The sequence below is a fragment of the Megascapheus bottae genome, chromosome 16 (assembly GCF_031878675.1).
Source record: "Megascapheus bottae isolate mThoBot1 chromosome 16, mThoBot2.hap1, whole genome shotgun sequence".
Lineage (NCBI taxonomy): Eukaryota > Metazoa > Chordata > Mammalia > Rodentia > Geomyidae > Megascapheus > Megascapheus bottae.
In genome coordinates, this window is record NC_143524.1 from 28,328,848 (window position 1) to 28,342,098 (window position 13,251).

Consider the following 13,251-nt stretch of genomic DNA (forward strand, 5'->3'; position numbering starts at 1 on the left):
ACGAGAGAACACAATAGACCAAAATGAAATTCATACTACATAATTTGCTGATAAATAAAACAGAAGAATAAGCTCTAATTGAATAGCTGTCTTCCAGAGAAGATATTTTATTTCTTTCAAAATTGTAGACTACAAAAAACCTTCCCAGAAAACTTATTAATTCTATTCTAACATGTAAAGATAAGAAATAAAATTGTGGAAATCTTAAGAATGGGGCTTAATTAAATGAAAAGAAAATATCTTTTCTTTTAATCTTCTACTTTTAGAGGTTCATGCCTGCTTTATCTCATCAGGAGACATCATTCATGAAAGTGAATAAACACAGAGCATGTTTGTCTTTAATTCCTTACCAACAAAAAATATAATTGAGACCTCAAATGATTGTTTTACATGAATTAATTCTATAACAACACTAAGATAGCCTATCATCTATGGCAAGATTTATAAGAAAAATATCCAATAGCTTGCAGAGTTTCAAAGTATATTCAAGGGCACTTAACAGAATTTAGATGAGAATGTCTCATCTAAATTAGGCTGATAACTTCATGTAATATGGATGAAATAAAGAAGATTACACTAATGTATAGGGTAATAAAGAAGATATAACTGAATATTCCTTCAGACAATACGGTTTCATATTGGTAACACACCTTTTATTCATTCAGACAAGTGATTTCTTCTATAGGAGTAGTAAAGGTCTTCATTGGCCAATATATCCTGGAAGCTAGCAGCTTATTTACCTATCTTCTACTTTAAATACATTTTCATCCCTCAGATTTTGTTTTATCAATCTATTTTATTTGTTTATTTTATTTGTGTGTGTGTGGGTCATCGGCCTTGAACTCTGGGCTTGGGCCACTGCCTCTGAGCTGATCAGCTCAAGGCTATCGCCCTACCCCTGAACCAAGCCCCACTTCCCATTTTCTGGAGATTCATTGGAAACAAAAGTGTCCAGGACCTTAGTGCTCAGGCTGGCTTTGAACCCTGATCCTCATATCTCAGCCTCCTGAATAGCTAGGTTTACAGGCATGAGCCACCATGCTCAGCTTAATTTATTTTTTAAATCAATATATCTCCGAGGATATAATCAATTAAGCACCTAAGATGTGATAATTCACTCAAAATTTGGTTTTGATCCAAAATAAAAACAATAATATGAATGTTTAAGAAGCCTTTTTAATCCCTCTTTTCAATGATACTTTGAGGTCTAAAGGAAGAAAATGTGCTAAATAAGATTTGGGGTACAGGAGTTGGTGTAAATCAACTTTAGCATGGGCTCTCATGGTTCAGTGAATATTACTTTAGAAAACCACATAAATGCTGGCCGAGACCATTGCATTAATGGCACTTGGTTGTAAGTAAAGTATACCCCTGTAGCTCTTTTATTGCTATGTGTTCTTCCATTAACCTCACGTGGATACTAGCCTGTGCACTGAGACAGCACAGTGGAAATTCACAACCCACTAAGACCCAAGTGTATGACTGGTAATTATCCCTTAAAAAAAAAAAACAAAGAATTTATTCAACTTGTAGAATGAGCTAAACACTAAACATGCTGACCCTGAATCCTAATGCAGCTGTACCACACAAAGTGAAATAAACTGCTGGAGAAGTATGAACATTATGGACCACCTGCATAAACTTATGGATAACCAAGATTTGTGCCTATCCCAAGAAGGTATTCTGCTAATTGTAACATAGCACATTAAATACCATAGCATTTAGATACAATATAAGCATGCTTCTCTGAGTAAACTGAGGCAGAACAAGTACTTAAAACAGGATGGATGAGGATTTGATCTTGACAGCAAGACTAGAAAAGGGATTAGTTTATTCCGAGATCTGGAAGGTAGTCCAGAGAACATGGTATTTCATATATTTCAAAACAAAAAATGGATTGGAACCTATACAGTTAAAAACAGAGACTTTGATCTGGGAGCCGTGGCTCAGGCCTGTAATCCTAGCTACTTGGGAGGCTGAGATCTAAGGATAAAGGTTCAAAGCCAGCAAGGGCACAAAAGGAGCTGAGACTCTTACCTTCAATTAACCTCTAGAAAACAGGAAGTAGGGTTTGGCTCAAGGGTAGGGTGGTAGCCTTGAGCTGAAGAGCTCAGGGACAAGGCTGAGTTCAAGACCCATGAGGCTTTGTAAAACTTTTAAAGAATTTGAAGGAAATAAGCCTGATATAGAGCACTAGCCTATGGGATGGCATTACTACTGAGGCATTCATTGGTGCCTCTTGTTTCAGAACCCTGACAAAGTTGCATGGGACTTTACCATCTAAATGTGGATACAATCTTCTCTCCAATTGCCCTCACCGATCTAGTTCAAAACAAACACTACCCTATCCCTGGCCACTAGAAGTGCCTACAAGTTATCCTTTCTTATGTGATCCTTACATCTTCAAATATGATTCCACAGTTTCTAGATTTCAATTTCTTTCACTCTTCATTGCTTTCTTTATTCATAGACACATTCAATCGTACTTAAATGTCTAAATGTTGTATTAGAAATGCATTAGTTTGCATTGAAAACTTTGTTTACCTGCACATATTTTAAAATTTTTCTGGACGATACATCAAAAAATGTATATTGACAGGGTATTATGTGATTTGTCAATACATATATATTGTTTATATTGTACATGGACATGTTGTTGTTTTTCATATATTTTTTATTGTAATTAATAGAAGGGTTACATGATATTTCCCAGATAGAAGGTGCATTAATTCACATACATTGATACCCTTTCACATGTCTTGGTCCCCATTTCCCTCCCCCTCACCCCCACCCCTCATCTTGTTTTCCCCCCTTCCCTATCCAATTTCAAATAACCAAATGCAAATATATCCGATATATCAGGTAACAAAGTGAGATACTGTAACAATATGAGATAACCAAGGGAGAGCAAAAGAGACGAGAGATAACATAGTACCTTAAGGGTCAGAAAGAATGACATTGCCCCATTTGTTAGGAAATGGAAAGACTTAGAAAAAATCATATTAAGTGAAGTAAGCCAGACTCAAAGGAACTTCGTCTCAATGGTTTCCCGCATTTGTCATAATCAGTAGAAACCTTGGGCTCTCCTAGCAGAGATTTGCAATAGAGCAAAACCTTGATACAAAAGGCCATATAGTATGACGCTAAATGAAAGGATCTCTAGGATATAGAAACATAAGGACATGTTGTTTAAATCAGATTAAGCATTACTACCTCATCCAGAACTCTGTTTTCAACTCTATTTCTTTTTTTAACTTTTTTAAAAAACATTTTATTGTAATTAATAGAAGGGTTACATTGTTATTCACCAGATAAAAGGTGCATTACTTCACACACATTGATACCCCTTCTTATGTTTTTGTCCAAATTTCCCTCCCCCACCCCCTCATCTTGTTTTTCCCCTTCCCTTTCCTATTGCAAATAAACAAATAATTGTAAGTACAATATACCAGATAACAAGGTAAGATACTGTAACAATATGAGAACAACCAAGGCACAACAAAAGAGAGGAAAAATAGCATAATACATTAACAACAACAATCACATATTATATGGCTCTTGTTTCCGTATCCTGGAGGTCCTTTCATTTAATCTCATGCTATATGGCCTTGAGCTACTGTAATCTTCTGCTAGAGAGTCCTAGATGTGTACTAATTACTACAAATGAGGGAAACCATTGAGCCTATGTTCCTTTGGACATGGTTTGCTTCACTTAATATAATTTTTTCCAAATCTTTCCATTTCCTTACAAATGGGACGCTGTCATTTTTTCTGATGGCAGCATAGAATTCCATTGTGTATAAATAACACATCTTTTTGATCCAATCATCTACTGAGGGGCATCTGGGTTGGTTCCATATCTTTGCTATGGTAAATAATGCTACAATGAACATCATTGTGCTAGTGGGTTTATTATGTCCTTGTTTCTGGTCGATTGGGTAAATGCGAAGTAGTGGAATTGCTGGGTCATAGGGGAGTTCTATGTTTAGTCTTTCGAGGAATCACCATACTGCTTTCCATAGTGGTTGAATGTGTTTGCACTCCCACCAACAGTGTAGTAGTGATCCCTCCGGCCACATCCCTTCCAGTATTTGTTGTTATTAGATTTCTTGATAATGGCCATTCTAACAGGGGTGAGGTGGAATGTCAGAGTTGTTTTCATTTGCATTTCTTTTTTTTGTTTTTTTATTTATTTTTTTCTTTATCATAAATCATTGAACATCTTTTGTTCTAGCCTTAATAAAATGTATATCACTGGTATCTATTTTTTTTGCCAGTCCTGGGCTTGGGCATTGTCCTTGGACTTTCTCAAAGCTAGCACTCTACCACTTGAGCCTCAGCACCACTTCCGGCTTTTTTCTATGTACGTGGTACCGAGGAATCAAACCCGCATCTTCGTGCATGCTAGGCAAGCACTTTAGCACTAGGCCAAACTCCCGTCCTGGTATCTATTTTTTTTATCATAAAGGATTGAACTTTTTTTTGTTCTAGCCTTAATAAAATGTATGATATATTATTGGTAACTGTTATTACCTACTACACAACAGCATGACTCTAGTTAATGATATTCTACAAGTCATGACTCAACTTCACTCTCTTATTCACTGTATAGTCTCCAGCTATCATAACATGACTGAAGTTAATGAAACCTATTTCTCTTCAATAGTAATCATTCATTATTGTTAGCTTTACCAAAAATTAGTTGAAGCCTTTTGAAACATAAAGTGCATTATTGTTATCAATAAGTGCCCTGTTGCACCAGAACTTCTTGTTCCTATCTAACTCAAACTGTGCTCAACCACTAACCAGTCTTTTCGCATCTTTTCACATGTGACTCCCAACTTTGAATAACCATTATGCTCTCACATCTATGAAATCAGCATATCATGATATTCCATGTACATATAAAATCACATATTGTAGTACTTGTCTGTGGCTTTCTCCACTTAATATCATGATCTCCAGTTTCATCTATGTTCTCAAAAATGACAGAATTTCATTTCACTTTATCCTTCATAAATTTGCATTGTGCATGTTTACTACATTTCTTTGCATCTTTTCATGGCTGTCTTCATTGTTTGCATATCTTCCCAGTTACACATGAAAAAGGAGGTATCTCTCTGACACCCTGATTTTGTTACTTTCAAATTTTGAACCTATAGTAGATTGGGGATCATATGCTATTCTTTTATATAAATATATTTTCATAATCACTTTCTCTTTTGATATATTTATTTTATTGTCAGGGTAAAATATGTAGGGGTTACAGTTACATTTGTCAGTAGTAGATGCATTACTTCTTGCACATTGAATCCCTTCTCTTGTTTTTGTCCCTCTTTCTCTCCACCCCCTCCTGATCATCTTATCTCCCACCTTCCCTTCCCTATTTCAAATAAACAAATAAATGTATATACAATATACCAGATATACCAAAGTCAGATACAGTAACAACATGAGATTAACCATAAGGACAAATACAAAAAAGAGAAAAGGAATAACATAGTACATTAAGATCAACAATCACACAAGATAAAGCTCTTGTTTCCATATCCTAGAGTTCATTTCATTTAGTCTCATCCTATATGACCTTATGTACATAGGTATTGAGCTATTGTAATCCTCTCCTACGAGAGTCCTAGATGTATAATCACCTTCTCTTTAAAAAGATACAGGGTGTCTTTCATCACCAAGACTAGAGAAAATACGTTTTCTGTAGCTCTCGCCAAAATGCACTTTCTATATTTCATTTCATCACTATCATCATAAATGATCATCACATAGTTACCCAAATAAATTAAAGGATCAGGTTCTTTTTGTAACATTATTGGATTTCTAAATTCTTAATAGGCTACTGATATCATCAAGGGAGACATATATTAGAATGAAGAAGTACACTAGACAAATTTGACTATTAGAAGCTACATGTAGAAGAAAACAATGTGCCTGTGGAATGCAACCAAAGGACACATGAAAGGAAATCAAACATCTGAAAGGAAAAAGAAGCCTCATTACAGACATCAGAACTTACATTTTTCTTTGTGGGTGACAGGCTGTTTTCACAAATTTACTATATTTGATCCACAATGTAGCCACTTTTATCACTATTTTAAAGATGAAGAAAAGGAACACTAAAAATGTATTTATCTGTGATAGGGGAATAGACAATGTCTCTACATCGCTCAGATCCCATGGCCATTGTAGAACGGATATTTTCAGCAACTCAAACACTCACCCCCACAACATATTCTACAGAGCTTTAGAGTTCACATCTCTAATATGCCCTGCATCTCAGAAATACACAATTAAAACCTATCTTAGTTACAAAGAAATAAAAGGGGAAAGTTTAGCTCAGAATAGAAGGTACAGAGTGTTCTAAAATCAGAAACATACTGTAGAAGAGGAATCCAGGCACATCAAAAAGCCTGGTTCAATATGAAAGGGCAGCTTAGAAAGTGAAAGTAGAGTGGGCTTCAAAAGCATACTTATTAGATTTATATGAATACATATTATTCTAGTCACAGGAAACAGTTTGGGCAGGGAGTAAACATGAAGAAATGGATTTGAGGCTTGAGAAGAAAACTTGAAAGTCAATAAGGTAAAACAAATCTAGGGAAGGTCTATTTTCAGTTCTTTAAGAAACCTCCACACTGCTTTCTAGAGTGTCTGGACTAGCTTACCATCCTACCAGCAGTGCAGTAGGGTTCCTTTTTCTCCACAGCCCCGCCAGCATCTGTCAATGCTTTATTACATAGATTAATATGTATCTATGACATACAAACCCTCAGCCTAATTTTAATTATGTTCTAAAATCTAAGGGCCAGTGATTGTATATAGAGATTCCCTTCATGAATACTTGTTTGTTAAGTATGTCATTTTAAATATGATGTAAAAATCAATGTTAATAAATTCTTTAATAAAAATGTGAGGAGTTTAGAAAGGCAGGTTTTGGTTTTTAACTTTACCTTTTTGCTCAGAGCCTCCCTAATGCTATCTTTTAAACCCAGAAAGCAAAGCATAGATCTGACATAAAGGAAAATATTTTCTTCATTTAAGTATGTGTATGTATTCTCAGATGTTTGATACATTCTTTAGCATAGTGAACAAAATTTCAAGTGTCATGACAAAGAATTTAGAAAGACATGTCTTGAAACACTGCAAATTTAAACTCCTCCAGGATAAATTTTTTAGGACACTGTCAAATACAGAGACATAATTTAAAATATCCCTTAGAGGATTACAAAACTCAATCAGATTGCACAAAAGAAATATCCTCTTAGTTAAAACAGTAAATAAGAATTCTCATCTATAAAAAAATAAATAAATGTGGGCACCAGCTGCCTGATAAATATTGGTTGAATAATAAACACTATAAATAATTCAAAGCAGAAATGTCTTAGAATATGAAGACTGCATGTTATGTCCTTTCAAATGCTGCATCTCAGAATAGCTTTGAACATGAAGCTATGCATATCTAATTTTTTTTAAAAAAGTGGTTAACTAAATGCTTTGGCAAAAATGGGGAAATTCTTGGGGATTTTTTTCCCACTCTTCACCTGTTATCACCACTTTAGCTTGAACTGCTTTCACCTATTAATACTTTCTGTAGCCAACCAAGGTCATTTTTCTTTTACTCTTCTTTATTCTTTCTTCTGCTAACAAGCAGCCAGACATTCTTCACAGATTTAAGCAAGATCATATTACTAAGTCAGCTTTCTGGTACTGTAACCAAACATCTGAGATAGTAGATAGAAGAAAGGTTATTTTGGTTCATGGTTTTTCACAGGTTTACGTGGCTGAACTGTTAAAGAGCACAGCTGCTTCAGGGTCTATGATGGGGTCAGCACCTGGAGGAGCCTGTAATGAAGGAAGATGCTCACTATATGAAATCCAGGAAGCAAAGGATGAGGAGTGACTTTCCAGTCTGCTATTCTTAGGCATTGTCTCAGTGACTTAACATATCCCCATAGGCTTAGCCTGATTGCTTCCTTTGTCTCTTCATAGAGGTGAATAAGCACTGAACATATAAGGAAGTGGGATCACACTCTATCTATAGCACAATCATGTCAAAACTCATATGGTGCATTCCCATCACATGAACAAGGAAACACTCACTCCACCCTTAAGCAATGCATGAAGACTTTGCTTATCTTTTCAATGCTGTACATCCTGACACTACTCAATATGTACCTTACTGATACTCTGAGCTCACAGCTTATCCAATATGATACTATTGTTCCTGGTTCAAGAACTTCCAACTTTAAATTTTCTGGTCCATCCAGGTTTAGTCTGGATGTTTCCGGAGCTTGATCCATCTGTTCTCTGTTTTAAAATTTAAATATCATTTACTTTGAAAGGAATTCCAAGTTTTCTTTAATAGAAATTTTCATGCAACCCCATTACTTTTTATTATACCTCCCCATTAACTTTCTTCCAAGCACTTACATATAACTGAGAATATTTCAATATTGAATTTACCTACTTTTATACTCTGACATAAAAGTACCTTCTTAAGTACCCCAGTGTAGAGAAATTAGGATCACTGGACCGTGAAATATCAACACAGTTTAACAACTCCTCTCTCTCATTTCACCCTCTAGATTTTAATCTAAAGTAGTCTTTGCACTCTTAATTACTTATAAACTATAAAGCAGAAGAACTTATAATACTGCTCAAATCCTGTATGAGCCACTGTTTTCCAGCCCTTCTTCAATTCATTCAAGGGTTTGAAGTAACTAAAATCAGGTATAGATTAAGAAAAAAGTGTGATGCAAATGTGATCTTTAAGTATATCTCTTCCCCAATTTGGGGAACAAAGGACTCCATTTGCACCATTTTTGTATGTAAAATAGAATATCTTATCTTTCTTGGCTAAAAAAATGTGTACTGGTTCACTTGGTTTTCTTGGGAAGGAGGAAGACAAATTCAATCTATGTTAAAATTTCTTGTCTATTCAGTAGAAGGGTGTGCTCATTTTATATCTTATTATTTATACTATCTAAGTATTTTTCTGGCTTTTATTATAAACAGGCTACCACAAATATAAGCATTAAATGGGACTTAGTAGCATTTGTTTATGTTTTAATAAAATTATTTTATTATCATGTCTTTACATATATATTTGATTAAAAACATAATGAAAAGTTTCTTGCTGGTTATATTGTAATTTGTTTGTTAATCTTGTATTTTAATTTTATTTTGTGGTAGACTGCTGATCAAACCCAGTGTCTTGTGCTCGCTGGGTACATGCTCAGTTATTGAGCTACTTATCAACATTGTCTTTTATTCCTAAAAGAAGGAATTAATATTTTGCATACATTTGCACATCTATAATGAACTGATTACCAAGGAGCAAGGATTCAATCAGAATCCACCTGAATTCATTAATTGTCAAATACTGTACTACCATACATTGGTGAATCCTCCATTGAAAAAGTAAGATATGGAACCAATCTAGATGTCCCTCAGTTGATGAGTGGATCAACAAGATATGGTAATTGTACACAATGGAATTCTATGCTGCTGTCAGAAAGAATGGCATCACCCCATTTGTTAGGAAATGGAAAGACTTAGAAAAAATCATATTAAGTGATGTAAGCCAAACTCAAAAGGAACATAGGCTCAATGGTTTCCCTCATTTGTCATAATCAGTAGAAACCTTGGGCTCTCATAGCAGAGATTTGCAATAAAGCAAAACCTAGATACATAAGGCCATATAGTATGACACTAAATGAAAGGACCTCTAGGATATAGAAACAAAAGCCATATAATGAGTGATTGTTGTCCTTAATGTACTATGTTATTTCTCATCTCTTTTGCTGTCCCTTGGCTATCTCATAATGTTATAGTATCTCACTTCGTTATCTGATATATCGGATATATTTGTATTTGATTATTTGAAAAAGTTAATAGCAAGAAAGCTCTGAGCTTAAATTCTCTCAGCTCCCTCTAGATGTATCCTTTACATCAGAAAGATCTCACTAAATCAAACATTTGCTCAATGCCTGTTTTCTAACAGTGGGAATACAGTAGGGAAAAAGTAAAAATTCTTTGCCTGCCTAGAAACTTAAAGTTGAGTATATCAGATATTTAAAGGCAATCATTGACAATGAAGCACATAATCACATTCACTAGGGGCCTATAAGTCTTCTATCATATAATGGTTAGAAATAAACAACAATAAAAAATTTAAGCTTTTGAAACAACCTTTCCCATGGGAAAACTAAGAAAATTCAATGAATCTAATGATTATACATTAACATATCACAAATACAACAGGATTAGAAAAGGGGGTCTGCTTTGGGAGGAGAATCCACAGAACAGGGGGAGGAAAAAAGATCTTAGTACTGAACATAGGCTGCAGCCTGTGGGCCATGTCCCACAGAACATACTGTGGCTCTTGAACACTGAGAAGCTATGTTTTAACTTTAAAATATTCACTAGAATTTAAAGAGCATGAAAGATGCACATTACTTTACTAATAATTATAACAGAATGTATACTTTACATGAAGTAATGCTATTTTAGATAATGAGCTTACATGAAATTTATTATTCCTTCTTATCTTTTCAATATTCAAGTCTTTCCATCTTTTCTGAAAGGTAGACAATATTCCCTATTTCAAATAAAAAAATAAAAATATATGGAAAATACCAGGTACCCAAGGCAGATACAGTAACCATGTGAGATAAACCATAAGGGGAAACAAAAGAGGAAATAATAAGTTTTCATAGTTGTATTTTAAGAACAACAATCAACAGAGATAGAGTTCTTAACCTCATCCTATATGGTTTCTACTGTAAAAAAGGAAAAGTTATAATGAGATTTTGTTCTGTAAATTACAAATTGAAAATTCTGCAAGTATAATAAGCATATGTTTATTAACATATAATAGTTAACATATTAACATATAATTGTTAACATATTAACATAGAATAGTTTATTAAACTATTGAATATCCTAGCATACCAAGAGAGTTCAGGGAGTCCTTTGTACATACAGGTTCTTCAATAGTGGATCAACTAATGTCAGAAAATATATTTTAAAAAATAAGGGAACACCTAGGCATTTTATTGTTTCATATGAATTTTAGGGTTGTATTCTCTACATCTTTGAAGAAAGTTTTTGGATTTTGATAGGTAGTGCATTGAACTTGGAAATTATTCCAGGCAGCATTCCCATTTTTTTGGTTTCAGTTCTTCCCATCCAAGAGCATGGGAGGTTTTTCCATTTCCTTAAATCTGCTTCAATTTACTTTTCTTAAAATTTAATAAAATAATAAATAAATAAAAATAATAAAAGTTGAAAAAAAGAATATTTATACTCATTGAATATTCTTGTCAACCTAGAGATAATTTGAAGTATGTGGAAGTATATACATAGTTTATATGTAGAGTCTACCATTTTCACTATTAGGTTGTATATTTATGTATTTGGGTACTGGGAGGGGTTTTGCAGCATGTGTACAAACACAATGTTACTCATTTTCTCTCACATCTCGAGACAGCGTTCTACAGTATGTAGCTAGCCTACACAAACATTCAAAACTAAAAGGATGATTTCCACTTTCTGCTTGCCACTTTTATACATAGAACAGTTGGGAAACTCTGTCAACTCATCATTAGATCTCTATCTCTATTCACTTCTTTGATATCTCTCCATAGACAATCAGTGAAATAGGAACCAAACTTGGAGAAATCTCAATCTTAAAACTTAGAAGTCTGAGATGTTAGTATTGCCTATGCATATGGTGAATCTTCCTTTATTATATTTTGGAATGTTGTTTGGACTTTTTTACATGTTTGTGCATTTTTTAGTTATTTATGTCTTAATTTTATTTTTTATTGTCAGGGTAATGTCATGAGGAGTTAGAGTGACATTCACCAGGTAGTAGGTGCATTACTTCTCACTCATTGATGCCCCTTCTCATATTTTGTCCCAATATCCCTCATCCCCCAATCATCTTGTTTCCCTCTTTTCTATTTCAAATAAACAAATAAACATATATACAATATACCAGGTAACAAAGTCAGATAAAGTAACAATATGAGATTAACCATAAGGACAAAAAAAGAGAGGAGAAATAACATAGTACATTAAGAACAACAATCTATTCAGACTTCGTCAGTGTTAACTGCATAGTGATTCAGAGTACATGTTTTGAAGACAGACTTCTGGATTCAGTGCCAGGATGTAGTAACCAAAAAGGTTATAACAAAGCCTTCTAAAACTCATGCATTTATCTTATTTTATTACTTTTCATTTTGTACAGTAGTCACCACTTGCCTTCAGAGGTTATATTCCAAGACCCCCCAATGGAGGCCAGACATACCATTGCAATCCTCTCATGAGAAACTGCAAAACTCACACAGGTTTCTTTCTACTTGTGTACAATTGAAGGATTTATTCTTATTACAGATCTTAGTCAGCTCAACACATAACTTATTTTTTCACTTGTTAGTTACTTTGTTGTACCATTACTCTTGTGTAATGGAAACATGTGATACAATGAGAGTCAACCTTATAAAGTCAAGACAAATTGACTTTCCATAATGGAGAAGGAATGGGCCAATGAAGATTTCACTGAAAATTAATAAATTGATTGCTAGTAGAATTTTCCACTTAATATTTTTACACTGCCTTCGACAGATACTGAAACCACTAGGAGTAAATCCATGTACGGGAGGACCATTTAAAGGAGCAATGAAAATATTAAAGAAGAGAACACTATTGTTATATCTTTATCTATAGATAGGCTAATAAATCTAGCATGTGTATGATTGTGATTGATACTATGTTAGCTTACTTCTTAAATATAAATGCAACTGAGAATATTTTCACACTTGTTAACATTCAGAGGATGTTAAATAATTGTACCCTTAACTAATTTTTATATAGGTAGCACATTAATACTATTTTTATTTACTGCAGCATCTTCAATTCATTAATATAAACTACTGATATGTGTGAATGATCTGTACTCACTGAACTCTGTGCTTCTTCTTTAATTCTAAGAAAATTGCATCTGGTTGTAGAATAGATAGAGATGACACTAAATTTGTGAAGTTTTAAGCATTGTAATCATTATCATTAGCATTCATGAAATTAATGTTCACAATTCCATTTGGGTTGTATTACCAAACTTGTCTCTAGCAACATTTTCTTACTATTTTATAATAAAAGTAGTGCACCATGCAGTTTTAGCTTCACCAATAACTTACAATTAAGTTTTAAAATTAAGTAACAATGCTACTG

At 34.0% G+C, this 13,251-nt stretch overlaps 1 pseudogene; it reads right to left on the reverse strand.

Moving 5' to 3' along the window:
* LOC150053055 (ubiquitin-ribosomal protein eS31 fusion protein pseudogene) overlaps window positions 1-7,938 on the reverse strand; it is a 42,497-nt pseudogene extending 34,559 nt beyond the window's left edge.
* Window positions 7,939-13,251: the final 5,313 nt, after the last annotated feature.